The 25772-nt window shown below is 40.6% G+C and overlaps 1 protein-coding gene and 1 long non-coding RNA gene across 8 annotated transcripts in view; both read left to right on the forward strand.

Moving 5' to 3' along the window:
- The first annotated feature begins 1817 nt into the window (after positions 1 to 1817).
- Positions 1818 to 13829, forward strand: LOC128084447 (uncharacterized). The gene is made up of 3 exons (XR_008208556.1): positions 1818 to 2267; positions 7549 to 9072; positions 13360 to 13829. It is a non-coding gene; the product is annotated as an uncharacterized LOC128084447 (long non-coding RNA).
- Positions 13830 to 14783: 954 nt separating this feature from the next.
- DUSP16 (dual specificity phosphatase 16) overlaps positions 14784 to 25772 on the forward strand; it is a 71573-nt gene continuing 60584 nt past the window's right edge. For 5 of the 7 annotated variants that reach the window (XM_052690456.1, XM_052690459.1, XM_052690454.1 and 2 more), the window contains exon 1: positions 14784 to 14925. The gene's annotated coding sequence lies outside the window, so the exon portion shown is untranslated. Of the gene's footprint in view, positions 14926 to 23607; positions 23750 to 25772 lie in introns of all 7 variants that reach the window. The other 2 variants (XM_052690460.1, XM_052690455.1) reach the window with 1 other exon arrangement.

Consider the following 25772-nt stretch of genomic DNA (forward strand, 5'->3'; position numbering starts at 1 on the left):
CTCTTTGGTGACAGCAACAGAACTTGAGGGAATGGCATGGAGCTGCACTGGGGGTGTCAGGTTAGGGATTAACAAAAGATTCATCACCAGAGTGTAGTTGAGCCCTGGAACAGGATCCCCAGGGCAGTGGTCACAGCCCTGATCTGCCAGAGCTCAAAGAGCATTTGGACAATACTCTCAGACACAGAGTTTGAATTTTGTGTGGTTCTATGTGGAGAAAGGAGTTGGACTAAATGATCCTTGTAGGTACCTTTCAACTTGGATTATTCTATGATTCTGTAACAAAGCACAGAGACCCTTAGCCAACCATTAGTTTCTTTCTCCCTGGCTCTCATCTTTTTTTCAGACACATCCCACAGCTCCCATTCCACTGATAATTCATGAAATTTTCTCTTTCCTTGCCTACGTTGTTTCTCTTGCCCTTCCCCTTTGACAGGAACCTGCTGTACTTCTATGAATGAGCCTTTGCATGAGTTGGCTGGGGTGGATGTCCTCTGATGACTAACACGTCTGTGATGGCACCTGGCACCTACTGCTCTTTACACTTGCCCAGAACCATGCAAGTATAATTCAGATGAAAGGGGCAGGATAATTCAATGTAACACTTTTTAAACTTGGCTGGATCTGCCATAGCTTGATTCTCTGGAGTAGGTGGATTTTAGAGCAAATTAATTTGAGACATGTATCACAACGAATAGGCTGATTAAATTTTGCATTATATTTCATTATATAGTAAGGCTGTATAAGGATATATACCCTCTGTGAAACGTTGCCTGGCAAGTGGTCCAAATCTGAAACAAGAATAAATAATCTTGAACTCCTTGCTTCATGTGACCTGATGTTCTGTCACCTTACTTGGGAAGTATCATTGATGCTGATGCAATGTAGATTATCCCATTTTTCTCTCTTGACAACACAGCAAATCAAAATGATTTCTCAATGAATTTGGAACAATCTAGGTAACAACTTAAAGTGAGGGACTCAGAAACACTGCGAAGCTCCTTCATTGGGTATATACTTGTATCACATCCAGTATTTGGACGTGGGCAGGTCCCTAGAGATATAGCACAAAGCACCTATTTCAGAGTATCTAGAGTGCTAGTCTTTTGTTACTCTGAGGCTGCCAATATTAATTTATCTGGAAGAAATGGCATTTAAATTCACAAGTTGCTAGTTGTTCTTAAACTATTATATGAAAAAAATAGCAATTCAGAAAATTGACTACATGTTTACATAAATATCTACTAATTTTCCCCTTCTCATTCTTATATAAATAAATAAAAATATAATTGTATTATATAAATATAATTATAAGCTCCAGACTTTCTCAGACTTGAAGGCTTAACTGGTTTACAACAACAGTTTGAGGATCTGGGGGAGGAATGGTAATTATGGGATCAAAATTAGGAAGAACTGCCTATTTTGTGGAAGATATTGCCTACATTGTGGAAGTACAATACCTGGGGGGATTTCACCTACATCCGAAAAAACTGCATTTTAAATTAAAAAGAACACACTGTAGATTTTTTATTTTGAATGTTTAAATACTGTTAAATTTCAGTCAAGACTGATCCACAGGAAGAGGAATGAGCTCTGTGAAACAATAATATATACTGAAATCAAGCTACCTGGTTTTTAAACAGGTGGTCTTTTTGGTTTGTTTGTTTTTAAACTCTTGCCTCAGAACTTCCCTTGCAAATTTGGGACTGAGGGAAGGGAATCAATGAGTGATGTCAGTGAACTACATGAAATAGCTTTTGCCCTTTATGCTTCCACTGACTTGCATAACGAATCGTTCACGGTCAAACTGTGCTGTGTGGTTCTGCACGCAGCAGCAAATTTCTGTGATATTGTGCCCCTTTCCTGCAAGTTCTCTGACTGTTTTGCTGTTAGATTCAGATGCATCGTATGTTCAGGTTGTATTAATTCCTAAACATCTCCCTTTCTATAACATGGTGAGACTCTATGAGGGATCAACAGCATTTTCTATCTACTGGGGGATATATTTGGAAAAGAGCTAAATGATGTAGTAGGTAATTCAAGGGCAGTGAACCTATAGCAAGAAGAGCTTTCATCCTCACCAGGATTCAGTGAGATTTACAGCTATCTATTTCCAAATCGGACATCAGTTAGTTTTTTTCCATGACACATGGATGTTGTGTTGGTGCTCATGTTAGTTTTTTGTCTGGTTAGCATCATACATATCTCCAGAGGTTGATTTAAAGTGTTTAAATCAATCTTCTGCTAAGAATCACTGAAGCTTGGAGGTAAGTAACTAATTATTTATGCCATGATTAGACCCACCAGTGCTTACTTCACAGGATCAAGTGATGTCATGTTGCAGAATAACTCTGCCATCGGTTTGGCAGGTAATTTCAAAAAAAAAAAAAAAAAAAGAAACAAAACTGGGAGATTTGCATATGTTCATTATAGATTTTTTTGTTGTTGTTTTTACCATCTGTAGTTCTTCATGCAAATGAGTTATTTATTAACCAACTGCTACAATGTCAGGTATAAATATTAACCAAGGAAGCAATGAATCTGCAGAGTTCAACAGCTGCTTGCTAAATGTTCACTTTGCTTGCGTATATATAGTCTTTAGTTGTCTAGTGACTTGTTTTACTGATAGAAGAATCAGTCCCAGAGCACTGTAAACTTGCTTCACTGAAATCATTCCCTTCCCTCCACCTCCATTTTCTTAAACCTCCTTAAAATGTCTAGTTATGTCAAGGAGAAAAGTCCCTATTACTGAATTTGTATTGAGACCGCTATGGAAAATTCTCCCCGGATACTGTCAGAAATATTACTCAGAGTCCCTCAGATAGCTACAGCATTCTTAAATGGAATACAACTCACCCTTTTCCCCCTTAAATGTGTTCAGCAGACAGGTGGTGACCCAACTGGTGGCAAATTCCTAAGTATTTATATCCTTTAACTCTCAGATGATGTGAACAAGTAATAGGAAATGTAATGCACTGAGTATATGAGTAATGCTCCCATTAATCAATTGTCTAAAATAAACTGGATTATTAAATCTGTTTGTACCATACTGTAGCTATTTGCAGATAGACATACTGAAAGAACAAGCGTAATTCTTATCATCTCTGCTTGTAGTGGAGATTTAAGGACAGAATCTCTTACAAATTCACTCCTCTTCCACATTAGCTCAGGTCAGACACGAAAGAGATTCACAGATGTAGCTGGAAGTGTCTACTTTCTGCTTTCAGTACTTGGCTCCCGCTTGGGCATAATTTTCAACTGAGTATAGAAACTCCTGAAGAATTAGTTCTTTAGCTGCTATAAAATTGCAATCAGACTCAGCATTTCAGGATTTTAGAAATGAACTATAAATAAAACAAACAATTTTTGACTCTTTAGATTCAAGAAAGAATGATTGTTTCACTAGCAAAACTGGTGACTGACATCCTACATTTCAATTCAAAGAATTGAAGTGGAATTTCAGAGTTGAACCAGAGGTCTAGTCTATCTCATATAGTGATTTTCTTATGCCAGTTTTGGCAGCAGACTACTAATTTTAATGGATGCATTACGGAGCAACCAGGAATCTTAGGTGCCACTAAGCAAACTCTGGCAAATTTATCCACACTGCATCTATTTGGTGAACATTGCAGTCTAACACATGCATAATCTGGTCAGCACATCACAAGTCTAAATCCCTAACTGCCAGACACTTTGCAGCACTGTTGCATGTATGGTCCAAAACCTCCCTGAACTCAAATGAGGAGACTGTGGCCATGTTCCCATCAAAATACATTGAAATCACAGGAAGTGCTTACCTATTTAAAAGGATGTTTAAAGAGTAAAGTCTCAATCCACTTGAGCATACTTGCTTAAAACACTGAAAACAGGACGGGGCATTATTGATTAGTATGGAGTTGCACTAGCTTCTCCTTAAATGCAGGGAAAAAAAGAAGTTTTTGAATTCACAGTGCTGAAAAGCTGCGTACAATGGAGATAATTTAAAAAATTATAGGGCTCATTGGCATGGTAATAATACATGAAAGCCAAAGATAGCTTTGTTGCTTTGTCCTTATATATGTTTGACTTGTAGTGTTTATAATCTAGCTACAATACTATGGGAAGAAAGAAGAGATTGGTGCACTTGAGCTATTTTGCACCACTCCAGAATTGTTGAAGAACAATTAAATGAAAGTAAACATACCATTTACACCTATACCTATGTCATGTTAAGGGCAGCCATGGAAAGGGAGGGGTGCAAGTGAAAATACGGATCAAATACATTTTCACATTCATATTTTCATTTGTTACTAAGGATTTTTTTTGTTGATGACACTTAAGGATTTAATACCTTCATTCCTTCAGTTGCATACAACATTGATTCATTTTATTCCAGGGCCCTATCGTTGTGACAGGGCCTCTAAACGGATGTAAATGTAATTTGCTACCAAAATATTGCAAAGTACAACAATGACTTCAATTGGTCCAATAAAATCCCAATGCTATGCTGCATTGTGGCATGTCACAGAGAGACAAAGTAGAGATGGGATCTGACATTACGTTTTTAATGTCCACTGAAATCTGAGCTAATTAAAATACATTATGCATTCTCATATGACTACTGTGCAGACTATCTTCAACATGGATTTAACACATTGTATGTAAACTTTAACTGTGTGTGTTACTTCAGCAACTTCCACAGTATAAATTCCAATTTAATAACCTGGCTTTATACTTTTTTGGTTTAGCAGTAATGAGATCATAGAATCATGGAGTGGTTTCTGTTGGAAGGGACTTTTTAAGATCATCTAGTTCCAAGCCCCCTGCTATAGGCAAGGACACCTCTCTTTAGACCAGGTTGCTCAAAGCTCCATCCGGCCTGACCTCTAATGCTTCCAGGGAGGAAGTATTCAGAACCTCACTGGAAAATCTTTTCCAGTGTCTCACCACCCTCCCAGGAAATAATTTATTCCTAATTTCTAGTCTAAATATACTCTCTTCCAGTTTAAAGCCATTTCCTCTTGTTCTGTCTCTACCTGCCCTAATGACAAGTCCATCTCCAGCTTTTCTGGAGGCCCCCTTCAAGTGTTAGAAGGCCACTATCACCTAGGAGCCTTCTTTTCTCCAGGTTGAAGAGCCCCAGCTTTCTCAGCCAATCCTAACAGAGGAGGTGTTCCAGCCCTCTGATAATCTTCGTGGCCCTTCTCTGAACCTGCTTCAACAATTCCATGTCCTTCTTGTGTTGTAGGCTTCAGAGCTGGATGTGGTACTCCAAGTGGTGTCTCACAAGAGCAGATTAGAGAGGCAGAATCACCTTCATCGACATACTGGTCACACTTCTCTTGATGCAACCCAGGATATGGATGGCTCATGTTTAATCTCTTAACAGACATTCCCAAATTCTTCTCCTGAGGGCTGCTCTCAAGCCATTTTCCACCCCAACCCATATCTATGTTTGAGATTGCCTTGACCCAGGTGCAGGACCTTGCACTTGGCCTTGTTGAACATCATGAAATTGGCACACGCCAACCACTCAAGCCTCCCTAGGTCCCTCTGGATAGCATCCTTTACCTCTAGGGTGTCAACTATACCACTCAGCTTGGTGCTGTCTGCAAGGCTGCTAAGGGTGCGCTCAATTCCACTGTCCATGTCACCTATAAAGATGTTAAATAACACTGGTCCCAATACCAATCCCTGAGATCAACCCTGCAACACATACGTTACGAGTAATGACATACGCTGTCCAACCAAACATCCTTCAGAATTAGAAATTCATACTCATTGAAATTTCATAGTTTAGATATTGTACTGAAGGACATGGTTTAGAGGGAAATATTGGTGATAGGGTCTACCCTACTGTTATACTGGAGGACAGTGACCTGAGAGGTCCTTTCTAAACATGGTGATTCTATGATTCTATGAAATTTATACATGTAAATCTATATGCTGACATTTCATAATACTTACAAGGCTATCTTAGTGTCTGATAGAAAAATATTCAGCTGGGGATATTGATTTACAAGATTTCTCAGTGTAAATTACAAGATACGGTGTAAAATACAAGATAGAGGAATCACAATTGCCGCATCTGCACCATACAGTAATTGAAGTTGGAATGGACTACTGGAGGCCAGCTGGTCTAATGCAGCAGAGGCAAGTTGAAAGTTAAATCCAACTCCTGAGTTAAAGCAGGCCCATTCAAGTGCTGACCTTCTGCAAGGACTGAGATGACGCTGCCTCTCTAGGCACCAGTTCCAGTGTTTGACCATCTTCATTGTGTGTTCTGTTTTGATGTTATTAGAAAGCAAAGGCCCGTCTTGCAACTATCAGAAAGGGTAACTTCAGAAAGTTCAGAAAGGGTATCAGAAAGGGTAATTCTATCTCCACTGGATTAGCAAACTGATTCAACTCATTTTTCAACACAACAATGTCACATGTGCAATGTGGAAAGTGGCAAGGTCTCGCATCTTTTATCACTGGCAACCTGTTAGATAGGCTTAACCAGGACATCTGCCTGTATCTGCTCAAATCTAGCACACCCATATAAACAGGAGCTGACACTGGCACAAGCAGCTTCATTCTTTATCAGTTACTACAAGCTCTTGATCCGCTGTTGCCTTGTCTTTTTCACTGGCTCAAGCTTTTGTTCATTCATACACTGTAAAACAAATGGGGAAGCTGAGTTAAAGCCAACTTTTGTTTGGTTTTGGGGAAGGTTTTAGTTTGGATCTTGTCTCCAATGTAACTCGCTATACAGGTTAGCAACTCCTTGTCACAGTTGAAGAATGGAGCAGCACAGAGGCAGAGCCTCTTCATTCAGTGACAGACAGCTTTCAGTGTCTGTGCAACTGCATCCTCCTACTGAAACTGTAAACAAAAACGATTTTTGAAATGAATCATCTGTTATAATAACTGTTTTCCTTATGCTGTAGCTGACATCATTCAATTGTAACTCCTAGTACATCATAACAGATGAACAAACATGCAATTTCTGCAACTTAGTAATTAGACAGGCCCTTCTAACAGGGACTTCTTTTTCCTTTTATATTCTGGAACTCAAATTGCATCTACCATTTTTCTATAAATGACCCACTGACTGGGTCACAGAAGAATCTATCCTTGTATATATTCATTTAAGGAGTTCTCTTAAGCTAACACAGTTGCCAGTAAACAATGTCTTGCAAAGCCATGTCCTCTACTTGAAATTCCCTTTCTTAAAAAGTCTTCCACCCCAGTTGATTTCACAATATCCCATTTATATATTAAATGACTGTGAAGATGCACACTCTTCAGTGCATGTTTCTGGAAGTTATCATCATTTGGTCAGTGGTTTGAAGCAATTTTTTTTAATGACTGAGGAGTAAACAAGCCAAATCTGTATCTGGGGTAAGCGGATGAAACTTGGACTAAGTCATGAGAAGTCTGTGGCAGACCTAAACACAGAAAACAAAGTGTTTGATTCGCAGCCCTTTTGCTTCACTCTCTTTAATTTTCCTTCCTTTCTTTTTGCAGGCTGAACATAAGCTAAGGGATTAAACATTTTTAATATGTTAATAATTCTTCCCTCAGCTACAAGAACAAGTGGCAAACTGCACGGAAGCAGAAATGTTCTTGAGAGATTGTCAACAGCCCAGAGAACTGAACCCATATCTAACACACAGAAGCCAATGAGTTCCTGTGCATACGAAGAGCAGTCAAGAGGCAGTATAAAAATAAACAAGCAGTCCTTCACCTCACCTCCACCTCAGATTTTTGAAACCAGACTGCTACTACAATAGGCATATTCTAACCTTGCCTCCTGGGAAAAAAATAAAATGACACACTCTGAAATTTTCACCTGCTTCTTTTCCATGTAACCTGATATTTTCACCCATCCTTCTTGACAAATTTCTGCCTGTTGTTGACAATTGGGATAATACCAGACTGACAATTTTCTGACCACAACATTTGACAAGACAGGAAACTCATCAGAGTTAAGTCTTTTTTTCTCCTGGATGTTTTTACTGTGAGGTCAAAGTAATGATGTTAGGGATGTTATCCACTTAAAGGTTTATACGAACAAAAGCTTATAAATGAAGGTCATTGTGCTTTTCTTTCCCACACTAATGGCAAGCAATAATTAAGTCAGGTTGGGGTTTCTTTCTCCTCTTTAAGAATTCAAGAGTTTTTTCTTTATTTACTTCACAGTTTTGCCTATGTTTTCCTTTTTTGATGTAAGGCCCTTTTTATCTATTAAGAACATTTTAATGATTCCACACAGGACAAATCTGCATTTTTCAAAGGCAGTTGAATAACAATATCATTTAGCTTGAGTACTACTGCATCACACAAAATGCAGCTGGGAAATAGAGATAACATAAACAGCAATCTGTCAAATGCACAAGGCTTTGAGTATCAGCTAGTCTTAGGAATTGTGAAAGGTAGGCAGAAATACAATACGGATTAGGAAAAATGATGAAAACTCAAGAACTGCCAGAAAATTTCCTCTTCTTTTTACATCATAAAAATAAAACTATGCAAAATTGGCCTTCAATCCCACAGATTATTATTTACTTTCTATGTTCAAACTTTGAAATGAACTTTCTCACTGTGAGCTTACTTCATTATGTTGTCAGTTCAGTAATTGTGCATTTCATGTTTTAATTGACCCAAATTATATTTCACGTATCACAACTTTAAAGCATTTTATGGGTGCTGTTCTTTTTCATTAGATCCTTGGCACTGTTACAAACAGTAAGGAAAAAAAAAGTATAAAACGTATTTAAGGTTGATAATTTACTATAACGTTCTATCATTTAAGTGCTGAAGTAGTTAAAAGGAAGGATATGTATAGTCAAAGACCTCATACATTTTATGTTGCCTTCATAATAAACACAAATACATTTTAGTTCTGACTCATCATTGGTCACAAACAAAACATGAACAGATGAAGCTACACTTCAGATAATATAAATTGACATAGCTGCTTAAATGCTGGTTGAGCAACAATGATTTGTACCATCTGTGCTTACAGCCCATTACAAGCTGATTTCAATACCAGTACTCCAGCCTGCAGACAAGAGACTATCAGGGAGTAAGAGTTAAAGAAACAAGGTGAGAGGGGTGGTTATTATGATGATTATCTTAATTTTTTTTTTTTTAATTTATCCCTTCATTTATTTTTGTGATTTGCTATTTTTACATATTTTCTCCTTAGACATGCAGAAAAGTGAAAAATATTACTAGTGAGATTTCTCAGTTGTTGTAGATTTGTCTGAACTTGCTGTTTCTGTAAAACAGTATTTCATTATTCTGTTTCATGATGACAGTATTTTTTTTCTAAACAATATTTATTATGATCTCCAATTTCAAATGCATTTTTAACATGTAATCTTATTTCACACAGAAATAATCACAGAAATGGTTTAGTATCAAGATAGCCACCCTTTTTCTCTGTATAAGATTATTAAGATCAACCAATATTCCCTAAGCTTTATAAAGCTTGTCTATAGAATCAGGAATTACTATCTGTCTCCTTCTCACTGTTTCCTGTTGTCTATCTTATAGCTTGTCTAGTTGTTTTATTTTTTCCGTCATCTCAGATTGCAAACTAAGCCAACAAACTTTTGTCTAAGATCTTGATTTTACTAAATGTGTATGCTCAGGTAAACAAAAGTTACTCTTCCTTTGAGAGATGAAAAAGAGGAGAGGGAGAAGGATGAATCAGTAGTTAGGTTTGGAATTAAAGAAAACTTTGTTTACTTCTCCAATCTGCAACTGGCTTGTTATATTACCAAAAGGTAAAGGATCTGAGTAACTCATTCTTGTAAGCAGAAAACATGGTATAACAGCACTCCTCCGTTCCTCAGAAGGCTTACAAAAAATGAAGAGTGTTCAGAAACTATAAAGATAGGAATCATGTAAATTCCTATAGGGTAATGGATATAAGATTTATATAGTAAGGAGATAAGGGAAAGCATGCAGATGATACAGAGAACTCCAGTTTTTTCTACCATTGTACTTTCTGCAGTTCCTGTAGTTTTCCTTTCTTTTTCTGTCCCTCCACTGTCCTGCAGACAACAGGTGTATTGCTCTGTCTTACTCTGGAGACCAGCTCAAAACTATGCATCTCTTTTGAGCCCGGAGCTCTCTACTTGCATACTAACTCCAGCTTCTTTGACATGTTCTGACTCAGGCAGTCTTGGAGAATCTACAGGGAAGCAAAAGCATGAAAACTACCCATAGCAACAGAGCAGTGAGGCTGCTCTTACTTGAAATCTTCTGCAGGGGCGAAGTTTCTGAAGGTCTTTTGCAGGCATGGAAGAGAAAAATGGGGAGATGCAAATTGTTTCAATTCACTATTTTCCTCTAAGCAAGGCAACTCTGCACTCCATGTTTCTGATGCCCACGTTTTTCACTGCTCAAATTCCTCTTCTGTAGGTCTGTGGTCTCCAACTGATCACCGTTTGCAAACTCTCCTCTCTGCTGCTCTTTTCCTTACCCTAGATCCCACATCTTCTGTTTCTAATGGTTGCCATTCTCCTAATCCTCACTCCCATTGCTGCTCTCACGCAAATCTGCAGCTGCCATACCCTGTTCTGTATGCCAACAGAACTAGTGGTAGCTAAAAATGCTATGAATGTTTCAACGTAGGTATGTCGGCAACCCTTCTATTTTTAGATACCCTGAAGAGCTGTCTGTAGCAGATATGTCTGGTATAGCAGTCTGCTCTGAAAGCAGATTAGACCAAACTACCCAATGTCTCTGAAGCTGTGCATAAAAAGGTCATCACTTCACTTCCCATGTGCTGACTTGGGTTTCCCCTAACCCTTTTCAGCCAAAACAAACCAGTTCAGCTGACACCAACTATTTAAAGTGCTTAAGCTACTCTGGACGACTTCGACTGCGACAACTTTGGGAGCAGGTTGCATGAGTTGCTTGCAAGTAGGTAGGAGAGGTGGTAACCTTTAGCAGAAAATGGCTGTGACAGCTGCCATTGGGCAGCTGGCTGGGGATAGCAACCTCTTCAGCAGCCTCAGCCTGTGCGGGAAATGAGGGCCCATGCAGGGACATTAAAGCATGGTAAATTCTGTGCTTAAAATTTGATTCTTGCTTATTTCACAAGAGGCCCCTTTGGGAAGCCACTCCTTTCCAGTGTGCAGAAAACATGATGATGTTATTCAGACTGTCAATCCTCTTTCCCATGTTTAATCACAGATAACTGATTAACCAAATGAATTGCCACAAAATGAAAACAACAAAAATATTAGATGGAAAAGAAACAAGAAGTCAGACAAGCTGGCTTGTACACGTTAATAAATAGAAAGCTTTAAGGCGCATAACCTCCAGTTCTCAAAAGTAGACATCAATTTTCCCTCTCTGCTCCACAAACAACAGGGACAGCATGCAGCAGTTCGTTCTTGACAGAAGCCAAATATGAACTGCAGGACATTCATTGGGGTGTGTCAAAGTTCAAAAGCTATTATACAGTCTGTTGGATAGCCACTGTCCTATCTTTTGCCCTTGTTTCACCTCATGCTGACACTTCAAGTCTTTTTACCTTCTGAGCCTGATAAATAGACACTAGAAGTTACATTAACTCTTTCATCACTGCTTTGCAAAAAAAAAAAAAAAAAAAGGGGGGGGGGCAGAGAATGTGTGTTAATATATATTTTGTATATATATATATATATATAGTCAGACACTTAATAAAACTTGGGAAAGCTGGGGATGGAATGTCAGATGGGCAGCCCCACTCACAGATGGTTCAGGTGTGCATCTTCAATTGCTTATGGAACTACAGCCTGATCTGTGGTTTGTGAATGCATTTCAAGTCCTTTCCAGGAACCTGCTGGGCAAGCAGTTAAGGGGAAAGAAAAAAATTTCAATAAAAAAAATCTAGGCTGAAGTTAGACCAATATTCAAACGAATTACTGCTCCTACATGAGTGACCACCTGCTGGCTGAGGCATGCTAACTGCCAGCATGTGCATGTTTAGCCTGCTGCAGAGATGAGGCAAAGAGAGTGGCCCTTTACAAAGCAAGGGCAGATGCTGATGTGTTTGAGCCTGCCAGACTTCTTGTTTGTGTGCTACCTCAGCCTGCAAAAATTAATTGTAATTTAACAGTGGTTCAGTTGCACCTCTGACTATATTAGGAAAAGAAATACTGACTCTGTGTTGGAAAAGCTTTACCTTGCTGTCCAAGGTTTTTCTGTAAACATCCTTTTTAAGCTAGAAATTAAAGTATTCCAAAAGACCACAAGTACTTTTTCTGCTTACTGTTTTACAGTCAGAAAATTTTTCAGTTTCCCCATTATGAACATCCATAACATGTGATCAGGTTCAGATGATAAAAGGGAAGAGAGAATTCAAACATCTTTCTTCCTCAGCACATAACCCTTTCTGGTGCCACTGCTATTTATGAGGATAATGATACTAGGACTACTTGTTCTTGCACTCCTCTGTCTGAATGAGCTGGGTCACTGGCTCTCGCCTAGAGTTTCCCTGGCACATTCCCATCTCTCCTTCATAGAAATGAGTCACTTGTAGATCCATCAGCCACTAGTTAATGTGCGGGGGGCTACAAAAGGAATCTTTTGGGCTACTGGTTACTTGAGGCAAGAAGGCAAAGATGCTCTTTAGCTTCTTCAAGATAAATCCATACAAAATAGTAAATACATCTAGGCAAATTGCTTTGCCACAACTTCATTGCCTCTGATCTTTGTTTGATCAGTGTCTTATGCAGATAGGGCTTCACTTTGGACTTGTCTCTCTTCCACGCGTTCTGCACTCTTTTGGAGAGAATACTGCTGTTCAGTATGACTGCTAACAAGAGTTCCTCTTGAGAGACAGCTCATAACATTTTAATGCCAGACCCTTGTCGAGGCGGTTTTCAGTCAGTTCTTCCAGGACAAGGACCACCAGAACATAATTTATTTGGGACAATTCAAAATACCAACTACACAAAACATCTTCCTGAGAGTGATAAGCATTTGCCTTTCCAAAAGTGCTTCATTTGAAGAGACAGCCCCTGGAGCATAAGAATCTGTGAATTAATCTTCTTCCTCTTGATATCTTCCAAGAGTTTGTGGCACAGAGATGCAAAAGACTAACCAGAGCTTGAATTCCAAAGTGTAAGGTGTCTTACACACCCAGCAGAACTGACAGATGATTGTGATGAAGGTTGAGATATCTCTGGGTGTGGGAGGTCTGCAGAGCTCTTGGGTAGGACAGAGACCATCCAGCAGACCCCTGAATAGGATGCAAGAGTAGCTTGTTAGCTAGTAGTAGCCAGAATGTAAACACTAGACAAAGTAATTGTTTCTGTGTATCTTAGCTTAGACTTAATAGTCACTTTCCTCATGTTATTGGTTTCAGTGGTGCTTTTTTTAATCTTGAAGGTTACTTAAAGGGTGAAAGCCCTTAGAATGTCATGGAGCCAACAGTGCACAGCAAGCTACGCTACAGCAGAAGGACCTGAAGTCCTAACTTCTTAACTATGCTGTATCACACACAGCTTTACTTTTGGGCAAATGAAAACAGTCATCTGAAGCACCTCTGGCCAAGGAGGAAGGTGGAACCAGAGACCCTTCAGCCAGTGGGATTGTGCTTTGTGCAGCACCAGAGCCACAATGGCACAGTCCGCTTGACCGTGGGGCAGAGCTCTCTGAGGGCAGTCTTGGCTTGTGCCCATCTCTTTCACAGGCTCGGGCTCAGAGACGGGACTCAGGACTGCCACAGGGCCAGGGACGTTGGGGCACGAATCCATCCCTTCCCTCCCCGCCTCGGCGATGGAGCGGAGACCGCTGCTGCCCGGTCCGCAGGGCACGCGACTGTATACAGAGAGGGACGGAACGGTACGACGCGGATAAGGCGCTTCCATCCCGGCACGGCAGGGCGGGAGCGGCAGCGCGTTTGAATCGCTCGGCGGCCCTGGCTCCTCCCAGGGGGCCGACCCGGGCAGCTCGAGGGGGAGCTCGAAGTGAAGATCTTTTCGCTGTCCTCTCACCGCTCGTTAGGCTTCGTGGCAGGACTGTAGCCGAAGCTCTCCGGTTTCTGTGCGGCCGCGCAGCGAAGTCCGTTGTGCGCGGCCGCGGCTGTCCGGACTCTTGGCGAAGCTCCGCTCTCCCTCTTCGCCTCCCTCCCTCCCCTTCCTCCCCCCTCGGCTGAGTTCATTCACTGGGATTGGTTTCAAGTGACGCCATCGCTTTATTTTTACACCGATGACCTCATCCCAGCAGCCTGGAGTTTACTGACCAGCAAAACTCACTTATCTTTCCCTTCCTCATTCTCCTTCTCCCTGTTTGCTCTTCCCATTTATTAGTAATTGTTTGGTTCCTTTTGGGAACTGAAGACTTTGAAAAAATAAATAACCAAAAACGTCCAAACTTCCTCCCCCCACCGTCCCTTTTTAATTCTCTCAAGCCATCTAGGGAGGGAGGGAGAGAGGAAGAAGGGGAGGGGGGAGAGAAAAGCTCCCAGTATTTCCTTTTTCTCCCCTCCCATCTTCACACTTCCCCCTCCTAACAATTTACTTCTATTTATATATTTATTTTTAATGTCTGTTACTTTTTGCATGGAAGAAGGATGAATTTTGTATGGAAGAGGCGCTTCCCCAGCGTGTAGAAGGAGACGGAAAGTTGTTTCCTGGCGGCAGAGCGGTGAAAGGCCGGTACCAGCTCTCATCCCTGCCGCGGGCAGAGACCCGGGGCAGGCAGTCAGACAGACGGGAGCGGGGGGAGGTGCCACAGTAAGTGCCGGCAGAGGCCGCCGCCGGGACCCCGCCTGGGCCGGGGCTGGGGGCCGGGCTGGGCGGGGAGGAGGAGGAGGAGGAGGGAGGTGAGGGACGGCTCCCGCCGCCCGTCCTCCTCTGCCATGCCCTTCCTCGCCGCCCCCTCACCTCCGTAGGAGATTCTGCAGCCGGCAGGTCGCTGCCCCGCACCGGCAGCTCTGACCGCCTCCTCCCGGTAAGGAGAGGGGCTGAGAGGGAGCGGGGGGCGGCAGCTCTTCCCGGCCTGCGCAGCGCACCGCCCTGCTCACCTCCGAGAGGGCACGGCCACCTGCCTGTAGCGGGGGAGGCCAGCGGCCTCGGAGCGGAGAGGGCCGCGTAGGGGTGCGTGAGGGACCGCTGCCTTCCGTAGGGCTTTGCCGAGGGCGTCCGGGCGGCGCGTCGAAGAGCCTCGGTGCGCGCGGCCGCGTTTCGGAGCTCAGCAAGCAGTGCTGGCTCCGACGACGAGTTTCGCCGCTCAGAGAGGTCGAGGATGCTTTTACAACCCCGCGGGACTCCCAGAGAAATTGAAAGTTCTAAACTGAACTTGGGAAATATTTAAATTGAGTCCGTTGACAAAATGGAGGGCTGCTGTGGAATCAAAGAATGAGGCAAATTGTTAACCTGACAGTGCGGTCACATAAACCAGCAGCTCCGTGACCGGTGCTAGGACACAACCCGACGAATACCGTCCTCGGATCTTATTTTACTTCTTTTGTAGAAGTCCTAGGAGGGGAACATGAGCTCGGTGCACATGAGCGTGTGCAGAACAAGGTGTATCGGACGTGCCTGTGGCAAAGCCTGACTGGTGGTAGAGTTGTTCAGCGTCCAGATACGTTTTGTTAGATGTCAAGTAGAAAGGTGTTTTTGAGAAAGCAAAACCAAGGAAAATTGAGTTTACTGTTGTTACAGTTGGTTGAAATAGTACTCAATCTTTTGTTTTCCTTCAAGCAAAAGGTGAAGTCATAGTAAGCTGTATTGTCTGACCTGTGACTTTTTTTTGTTGTTCAAACATTCTGTGTATACCCAGCAGAATAAATAGATCTGTCTGCACTTTTTAAACTAAAAGTAGTTTGAAATATTTCTTCTAAGAATGTGCTTAGGGTGGGGGATGGGGGGGGGCAGGGGAGGAGGAGGGGTTCTTTCTGTAATTAAAAAAAAAAAAAAAAAAAATCCAAAGCACCAGAATAATTTTGTATTTGTTGCTTTAAGTTTTATGCTATTCCTGGCAGCATGTGGCTCGGTAGATGGAGAACTTACGAAATCACAACTGACCGAACAGGACTTGGTTTAGACTCTTGTGTTTTGAGGGAAGGTGGGAAAATAGTAAGTCTTAATTTCTTATTTGCGATGTTCATCTTGCTGCCCATTGGAAATTGAAGCATTGATCACAGTTGGTTATGTTGGTTGGCTGGGGGTTTCTATTTGAATGTGGAGGAAGTATGCAACAGGATGGTTGTGTATTTTTAGCTTTAGTTTTGAATCACTAAAGATATAAAGGATAGTGATATTCAAAAGTACATTGTGTAGTTACTGAGTATGCTGCTTAATATTGTTAGGAATGAATCTAATATGTTTGAGGGGTCATAAATTCTGGTCATTATACTTGTTTAATGCAGTAGTGCTTCAGTATATCTTAATACACAGTTTCCATGCTCCTTTTAAATGAATAAATAAGGAAAAGGAGCAGAGAAGGTGTACTAATTAGATGTGGAAGTCACAAAATGCTGTATGGTATAATGCATGTGTGAATGTCCACAAGGTCCTACTAAGCATTAAAAATCTCATCCTATGTTGTGTATAGATACATAAATACATCCCTGCTCCAGTTGGTTTTGTTTTGTTAGCTACCTATTACCTAAGCAGATAGGGTGAAACAGAATCAGTTTTAGTCACACCAGAACAACCTTTGTAGGAGAGAATGAGCTCAAGTTATTTTTGTTTCTGTAAAATGTATGCACTTCTTTTAGTGAAGTCAGCTAGCCTGGCAGAGATGTTTCTTTTAGCTAGACTAGCGTCAGTTGACCATAGGAAGGGTCATGGCTGTTGAGGAATGTGTTAATAAATAGATTTCTCCAGAAGCCTAGCCAGCACTCTCAAGATACTCTCAGGTATGAAATAGTCACCAGCTGTGGCTGGAGTCATGCGTACATCTCCATGTGCCCTGCTCCTTTTTGGCTATGTGGCCCTGTGCCTGCCTCTTCATGGCCAAAAGCTGCCAGTGTGGGGGAATGATACTGTAGAGAAATGCTGAAGACTGCGTAGTGGGAACTGATATGCTGCTCTGCTGTCTTCAAGAACTGTATGGGAGCTGCTCCAAAAGTGATGCCTCATTTTATTATATTGTCCCATGATGTTGGTGATGGATGTTGGTGGTATGGCAGCAGGGGCTGAACTTTCCCATCAGTATTCTGCTATGCTTTGTTGCAGTGCGACAAATGGCAGTGAAGGGGCTGTCTGACAAAATGGTGTCAGAGATGGAAATGCACATGAAGCCAAGGTGGGTCATTAAATTACACCATGTGGAAAAAATGGCACCCATTGACTTCATTGATGCTTGCTGACTGTTAATGGAAACCAAACAGTGGATGTCAGTGAGCCAGTGGGTGCTGCGTTTTAACAGTGGCACAAAGACAGTGGGTCATCTCTGCTAGTGTAGAGTTTTACAAGCACGGCGTGCAGGCTCTTGTTCATCACTTGTGAAAATGCATAGCTAGTGGTGGTGACTATGTGGAAAAATAGCTTTTTGTAGCTGAGATTTTGCTCTATCAAACAGTGTTATTGTGTTCTTTGTATTTGTTGTAGTTTCCGTAGAAATAAATAGAAGGCATTAGTTTCAGAGCAACCTACTATAATGGATCTGGTAGGCTTGATGGAGCCATTTGAGTGCAAACACAGGCTCTGTGCTATTTCTCTTGAGAAATGGTGGACTGGCAAATGAGTCACTGATTTTTGCTGCTTGCATTGATCTTCAGGAGGGCTCCATTCTCACGTGTTGTACAGCAAGAGCATTTTGCAGGGTGAGTGCCTTGCTTGGTCACATACAAGTTTTCAAAGTTCATCTCCTTTCTCTCTGTGCCAATTCAGGACTAACTGAAGTGTTTGCAAAACAACAAATTTTCCAAGAAATGCTGTAGGTACTCTCAAACTTTTTCCTCAAGGAAACCAAGTCATGATGACAGCTTTTATTTGTTAGTTTGCCTGTTGAATTTTCTAGGGCTATTTTTCTCCTTTCATGTAACAATGGCCAGGGAAGCATCATAGTCATTCTTGACATGCTGACCATCTTTCATAACCAGATTGTACAGAGTAGGTATTGTGAAAGGCCAAGGGGTGGAAGGAGGGGATTTGCCAGTCCATTTTTGTTCTTTTTTATTTTTATTTTTTAATATTTTCTTTTGTTTAACTTACTGGAATAAGTTTCTAGTTTTCTAATTATTTTCTCAGCTTAACAATAAATTTTGTGCAGTCTTGTATAATTTTGCCTGAGACTCTGTAACAGTATTCCCATGTTTTGTTTAAGAATTATTATCAAGGAGCTGGTTTTCCAAGTAACAGAGAAGTATCCCTGGTGCATCAAGTGATACATTCTCTCCCCATGATTCCTCACAGATTTCTTCCAGGCTTAGTGTAGTGATGTGGAGTTTCTGTAGAATATTTTAAGTACCAGTAACTGCAAATCAGTGTTCTAAATACCAATGTCAGTAACATTTTTGTGATTTACTTGGTGTCTCTCTTTGTAAACCAAGGGTAACACAGCACTCATAGGACAGTGGGTTGCCTGCGCACATGGTCTCTGCTTTCTGGACAAGTCAAAAGGCATAAGTGATAGGTGGCCTGGCAATGTGCATCAAGGCTGAGCTAAGGCCGGTGTTACTGGAGACCAGAAGCCCTTCATGTGAGGGAGAAGTGAGCAATGTAATTTCAGACTGCTTTCTAGAGGTTGAGTGCATTTTTTTTTTTCTTTTGTATCACTAGTAGAATAACATCACTGCCCTGCTGTGAAAGCTATGTGAGATAGAACTGTCTCTGGAGGCTGAGGAGGCAAGGCTATAAGTGGAGATGCCCAAACTCATACAGAGTTGCTGCTGGTCAAAGGATGCTAGCAGAACAGGAACACTCATGTTACTGCTACTCTCCTTGTCTTTATCACATTTTTAGATTGGTTCCCACTTGGTAGCTCCAAATAAGAAATTTCCGTTATAGTTGCTCTGTAGCTTTCTGTAACACCTGAAAGAAGCCAAAAATACACATTAATGGGAATGTTTGGCATCTTCTAGGTTTGTGCAGTTTTAATAGAACACTTCTTGGTTTATTTATGTACAGGGCCTGTTAGCAGCTATCAGTAGAGGTTATGTTGATCACATGTAAATTACAATTGCTCAGTGATCAAAGAAAACCTGCTTATAGTGTGTGTGTGGAGGGCAGGAGGGAACACAGGCATGAATTTGAGGCCTCACACTTCCTTTCTCTGCTCTATGTGGTCTGCTGCTGAACCAAGGCTGACCTACTCAGAGTTGGCTTTGAGAAGACTGGTGCCTTTCCATTTTGTGTCCCTATGAAATGCTTCTACAGACCAAAAAAAAAAAAAATAATAAAAAAAAAAATTGAATCAGGCAGGCTAGGGAAGAGAGGAGAGAGTGGTTCCTCACTGACAGGCTGCCCAGGTTCTTTCAGGGAAGTGAAAGAACCTGGACTGAGACAAACTTGGCCAAGATCATGCATTGTGGCTGCTCTGTTCTTGCACGGTGTGAGGTTGTAACATTGTGCTGCGTTGATGTACCAAAGGAACTGCTGAAACAAGGTCCTTTGCTGGGAGGAAGTTGGTTATCTCTGCTCCTTGTTTGTCACAATATGAGCCATGTGTAGGCAGCATGCAGCTTCTCCATGGTTTGTTCTTTTAACTGATTTTACCCTATGTAGTACAAGTTCTCGGAAATTGGGATCAGTTCTTGCACAGACCTCCTCGAATAAGTTTATACTCTCATTTTTTCTTAAGCTTCAGCTTGAAACTTCTGTAAGTTGTTCAGCAAACAAGATGCGCAAGTGGAGGTGTTCATTATTTCAGAATACACATAATCTTTCTTCTGTATGATTTGCCTATGTGCTGCTCAGAGTGGTAACTGCTTCCAGGGTGAAAATCTTTTAATTTTCTTCACTGAATGGCAGCAGTTCTGTTACACTTTTTCAGCAGAAAATCATGATAACAGATTTCCAATATTGAGACTAAAATAGCATCATTTTTCATTTTCATGAACTTCCCATGATTTTGCTTTACTATAATAATCTGTGGAATAAGCCTGTTGGACCAAATGACAGGCTTGTGGTTTGTGCAAATGCTCTTTTTTTAGAAATCCTTACCAGCTTGTCTTGATGTCTTTGTCTTACTAAAGCATGCGGGAGGTAAGAAGATGGGTTTGAATATGTAATGTAGCAACATTGGAATGAGAAATTTACAGAGAGCATAAAATGAGGTGGGCAACAGAGACTAATTGTATGAAATTCCTTTTATTTACATATTCTTGAATTTGGATAACTAGTATGTATTCAGCCTGCCGGATTAGAAGGCTTTGGCTCTGTAGATATAACAGAGATATCTCTCAAAATAGGAGAGCTAATCTCTCTCCCCAACAGTATTACAGATAAAACTGATTCATTACTGCATTTTGCTCGTATCGGGCTCCTAGTAAAGCATGTTTGAAGGCTGAATAATTCGGGATGTTAGAGGATAAACACTACACTTTTAATAGCCCAGGTGGTGTTTTTGCTTCTTGATTGCTTGTATGAGTAAGAATCATTCACTCTAGTCTTTAAAGATACAAATACCATGTCAGGACTTGGGTTTCTACTTGCGAGAGGTTCTTACAAGTGAATTACTTTCTTGATAGTGTGTATTTCGCTAGGCCTTATGTAGTCCTTTTAATATGGTAGTTATCCATCTTCTAAACACTCACTTCCAAATACATTCAAAGATCTGATAGGTTCTCACAGCTTGCCATCCCCCTTAATTTCAAACACTGAGAACATATTTGTTATTGAAATGGGTATAAGGTTGTTTTTCAGTCACTGTATTAATGCTATCTGGAGTAAGTATAGCACCTATCATCCTTACAGTTCCTACAGGTATTTGGTTATAGGTGAGAATGTGCCTTTAAGTTTTGGGATTTCATGCCGTCTTTCTTCAAAAATGTTGCTTGCGCATAGTGTTTTCTCTTGCTTTCTAGAATCTAAACTCAGAAGATCAGGAGGGAAGAGCTCTGGAATGGGAAGAAGCACTCTGATAAGTCTCTCTTGTAACCCCACTGTTCTTAGAAGTGCCTTTCTGAAATAAGAGCAAGCCGAATATGAACTTCATCTTGGTCTTAACAAGGATTTATAAAGCTGTGCTAGTTTTTGAGTAATGAATTAAGATCTTCTAGGAAAAAAGTACGTTGTTCACCCCAGTGCATTGGACTATTACTATTCAAACAAGTCTGTTAAAATGAATCTTGATTAGAGGACAAATGGTGTCACCACTTTCAGTAGGCTTCCTCTCCCAGACCCCTGGATACAAGAAGGATGGCTCCAAATCAAGGGCAGGCTGTGAAAGTGTCTCTTTCCATAGTCTATTCAGAGCTCTTTACTGATGTTGAGTCTCTTCTCACAGTAGCAGAACCAAGTACATTCTTCCTTTTGTACCAAACTAATCCTGAACCATTTTCAGTTCCTTAGGACCTTGCAAGTTCCATGTGGTGAGTTCTCTGAGGTCTTACTGGAGAGATATAATCAACAATAATTAGTCTCCAGGTTCATGACCTCATGTTTCAGAGAGACACATCAGCTGAAGGTAATCTTGGTGAGGGCTGATGAGTTCTGTGTTCTTCTAGGTGAGCGTGGGCATCCCTTGCCACTTTTTCTTACCGTTGTTTTTTTTTCTTTTTCTTTTTCTTCCCTTGAATGTAACTTTTCATCATTTTTTTTAGTTTCTTCTTGTCAGTGGAGTGAGCTCCCCTGCTCAACCCTTCTCAACACTTCTGTGGCATCACTGCTGAAGATCCCGCCTCTTTTCATGGATGACACATTGAGAGCACGCTGTCAGCCTACCAGTTCTGTTTTGCTTGTTAGGTGATCTGTGCTTGGATGCTGCCTAGTTGATGCATCCTGTTTCCTCACTATAGTTTACTTGGTGTGTTTGCTGTGATTTCCAGGTGGACATACTTGAAGATGTCTCAAAAAAATCTCTTCATTCACCCCAGACATGATTATATGAGTAGTTTGTAGTTTGTTGTTGTTGTTTTTGCCTGTTTCATAGAATATTGCTGAAAGAAAGTTAACTTCTTCAAGCATAAAATGGATGAGAAAGAATAGTAATATAGCAAGCAAGTTTCTGAGATACCAATCAGGACAGCTAAAAAAAAAAAAAAAAAAAAGAAAGTGTCAATTAACCTGCATTGTTGCAAGCTAAGATACTCTTCACTTGACAAGAACACATCTTTCTGCCCCTCGGTTATATAGGAGTGGAATCTTTGTTCCTGGCTGAGACTGGTGTGACTTGCCAGCTCACCTGCAGGTGTGACCTGTGCTGGAACGAGGAAGCGTGCAGTGTAATTCCCTGCTCTGCCTAATGTATGGTTAAATTGATAGAAAAACACTGAGGAGGCTTAGACATTCTATTCCTCTGACAGCCTTCTACAAATGCAAGCTATTAATGACCATTGCCTTTAATGGACAAAAACAGTACTGGCAATTCCTTTGTGCTCTTTATTTAATGGCGTAACAAGCAAGCACATTAGCTATTTTTATTCATACAGCCAGACATAGGCCAGTATGGCAGAGCAGCTATGAAATGTCTGCATAGCTAAGTGGGAACACATCTGCTGTTGAGAACTAAATCTTTTTCTTTTAGTTACAGTATTTTGAGAGAGTTCCACTAGTGATCGTCTGATCTCTCTATTTGACTGTGGTGTAGATTTTCAAGATTTTGCATTAAAATAGGCAGAACATTCTTTTCAGTCCCCGACTTTGTCAACTGTTTCAGTCAACAATGAAGATGTAATGCAATCAGAGATGTGGGTGGTGAAGGGAGAGCCTGTGCAGGTTAAAGGTTCGGTTCTTGTCCTTTCAGGAAGCTTCTTGACTATCTGTTCTGACGTGCTGCTTAGTGACAGGCGCACAGAAGGAGCCGAGTACAGCGACAGTGTTAGCAAATGCTAGTTGAGAGAGATGCAGTGTTTGTTTGGGGGGTTTTTTAAATGCTGCTGAGTTCTGAAATTATATTTTCATCTTTTCTTTTTTTTTTCCCCTCTGTTTCCTTTATCTATCTACTTTAGCAGAAAAATGTCTTCCATAGCTTGCCAGTTAGTGTGAAAAAATTAAGGTTCCTGATAATTTAAGTCTGAATATTTCAAAGCCGAGAGTAGGTTATGGATTGACTTGGGGGGTAGAGGAAGGTGAAGCTAAGCACTTCTTATTGTTTTGAGGTGTGTGCAAGGTGAACAAATAGTTATCCTCTGTACTGACATGTGATCATACAAAACAAAAAACTTCATGCCTGTGGCGGATGTTAGAGGTGCTAAGGAAAGAAAAAAACCCAGCAACATTAAATAAATAGATACTACTCTTTCCACAGTTAGAAATTTGTCTTATGCTGGAGTAGATACCTTGTTGTCACATATATCTTTACTTAATCAAATTATAAGGCATGCTTACAAAAATCTTGTTTATATCCACCAAGTTAAGATGTTTTTACTGAGTGCTTAATGTTTGTTCCCAGTGATAGTATTGTTTCTTGGTGCAGCCAAACATTTTTCCTAGTTATTTTCTTAGTTATCACTTATCTACCTGTTTTTTTCTTTTCTGTCTGTATTGTCAAAGTGTGCATGTGTAACTTCTTCCTTGGTAGGTCTCTCTCTTTTTCAGATGTCAGTTGTTGCACCAAAAAGCTCAGCTGGAGATGTGTACCTACTGGTATAAAACAGCGTTACTGTTTTGAAGGGGTGGATTGGGACACTTGTTGCAGAGATCATCTGCTTTGTAACGTTAAGGTAATGTAATTAAACACCACCATATAACCACCTCTCTCAGCTTCACCAGAAGCAGTAAAATAGGCTGATTTATTTTTAAACTTAATTCAAAGTGGAGTAACATCTGATGTATGCAGACAGAGCTGGGACCCTTCTGCTTTTACTGAAAATGCTGTTGAATTGCATCAGAGAAAAAATACTCAGGCTTATCACTTTCTGAAGCTGAAGTCTGAAGCAGTATGTTGAGTTGCAGTATCTCTGTGGTATCAGCATTTCTGTCATTGGAACTACTAGAGAAGGGAAACATGCATATGGAAAGGGGAATAATAGAAAAGAAGATATTGATCATATATTGAAAAAATGCACCACAGGGGCTAATAAAGGAAAAAAATGAAGAAAATGGAGGCAACAGAGATGAAAATCATTAAAAAAAAACCAACAAAACATCTGCATTGTATATGATGATGAGACTTTAAACTTACAGGAAAAGCACTTCTAATATGATAGGATAAGATCATTCCTTATCCTAATATTATAGGATAAGATCACTCCACTTTGGCTAGTAGTACTGAACTTGTTCTAGCACATAGTGGAAGAATTATTTTCTTTGTGTATGAGAAAGAACCCTTTGATAGAAGATGAATGACAAGGTTTAGGAAGTCTAGGGAAAAGTGTATGTTCCAGCGAGATCATGATAGTAAATACTATTTGTGTGTCTAGAGAGAAGTCTTCTAAAGATTTAAATGGTGTTGAGTTGTGTGGTTTGCTTTCCAGAGTCTGTATTTTAAATTTATAAGTCATGTAACTGAACATACATATTCAAAACTGTGAATGCTGGTTTGGAATATAAATAAGTGGTAGCTGCTGGGGTGTAATATTGCATGGGTTTGTGTATTGTTGCTTTATCACTAGTCATTTGTAAATATTTAAGAATGAGTTGATTTCAAAAGGTTGTATCATAGGTCACATTTTCTTGTTGGGAATTTGTAAGTTTCAGAGATGTAGTTCTCGAATAGAAAGCTCTTGAAAAGAAAGTCTTTCTTTGTGACTGGGAGGGTGGGAAGGAGTGGGGGAAATTCTGTCTACGCATTTCTGTTGTGAAACGACTTTTCTTCGTGCTGCTGGCGAATTAATGTTGGATTTTGTTTTTAATTAGATGTGTATATAGGCAGTAATTTTTGATGGAAAACAACCTTTTATTAGAACAAAAAAAAAAAGTTGGAAAACTTTGTATGCTTCTAAAATATGTCCAGTTCAAGAAGCTGATGTTCTCTAACTACGCTCTAGGTACAAATGTGCAAGCTTCCTCAGGTTTCTTAGTGTCTTCTAGCACTTTTGGGTTATTTGCTCCCATTGGTGTGAAAACTGTGCAATTACAAGCAGTAGGTGTCCCAGGGTGCTTTCATCTGAGTGCACAAAGTGGAGAAACAGTGGAAAGGTGGTTGTTGTCAAAGTATCTTTATGCAGCTGTGCAGGTGGAAAAGGTTACTGAGCTGAGCTGCTTGTCATAATCCCTCTGCCACTAGTTGCAGCCCTGAGTCTGTTGCTAGCGTAATTCTTGTGGCTGTTCGTACTTCTCTTGAGGCCAGGTCAGAGGATAAACTTGCAAGAAGACTGTTTTGCTTTACAAGCTAAACTGTTCAGGTTTTGCTTGAAGCAACCTACAAATCTGCTGTGCAGTCTTTGCCTCTAGATGGTCCTTCATGCTTATGGAAGACTTAAAATTTTGAATGCAATGAGAAGTTTTAGAGGAAAGTGTCTGCATAAACATGCACACATACACACACACACACACACACACACACACATATATATATACACATACACACCCTGTTCAGAACAGCTCATGTTCTATAAAGCTTTCAGTGATTCTTGATATTTTATACAGTGAGAACAGCAGTGAATAAGCTACTGAAGAGAAGCACTCCTACAGGCATGCTTTCCTGAGCTATGTCATTGTATAACAAATCTAGGAGATCCAGATGCACGGTTTTCATGGAATGCTGACCATGTAGCTTTACTGGTTGTAGCTATCTGAAATTGG

Source organism: Tympanuchus pallidicinctus, unplaced genomic scaffold (assembly GCF_026119805.1).
Source record: "Tympanuchus pallidicinctus isolate F22 unplaced genomic scaffold, pur_lepc_1.0 scaffold27, whole genome shotgun sequence".
Taxonomy (NCBI): Eukaryota; Metazoa; Chordata; class Aves; order Galliformes; family Phasianidae; genus Tympanuchus; species Tympanuchus pallidicinctus.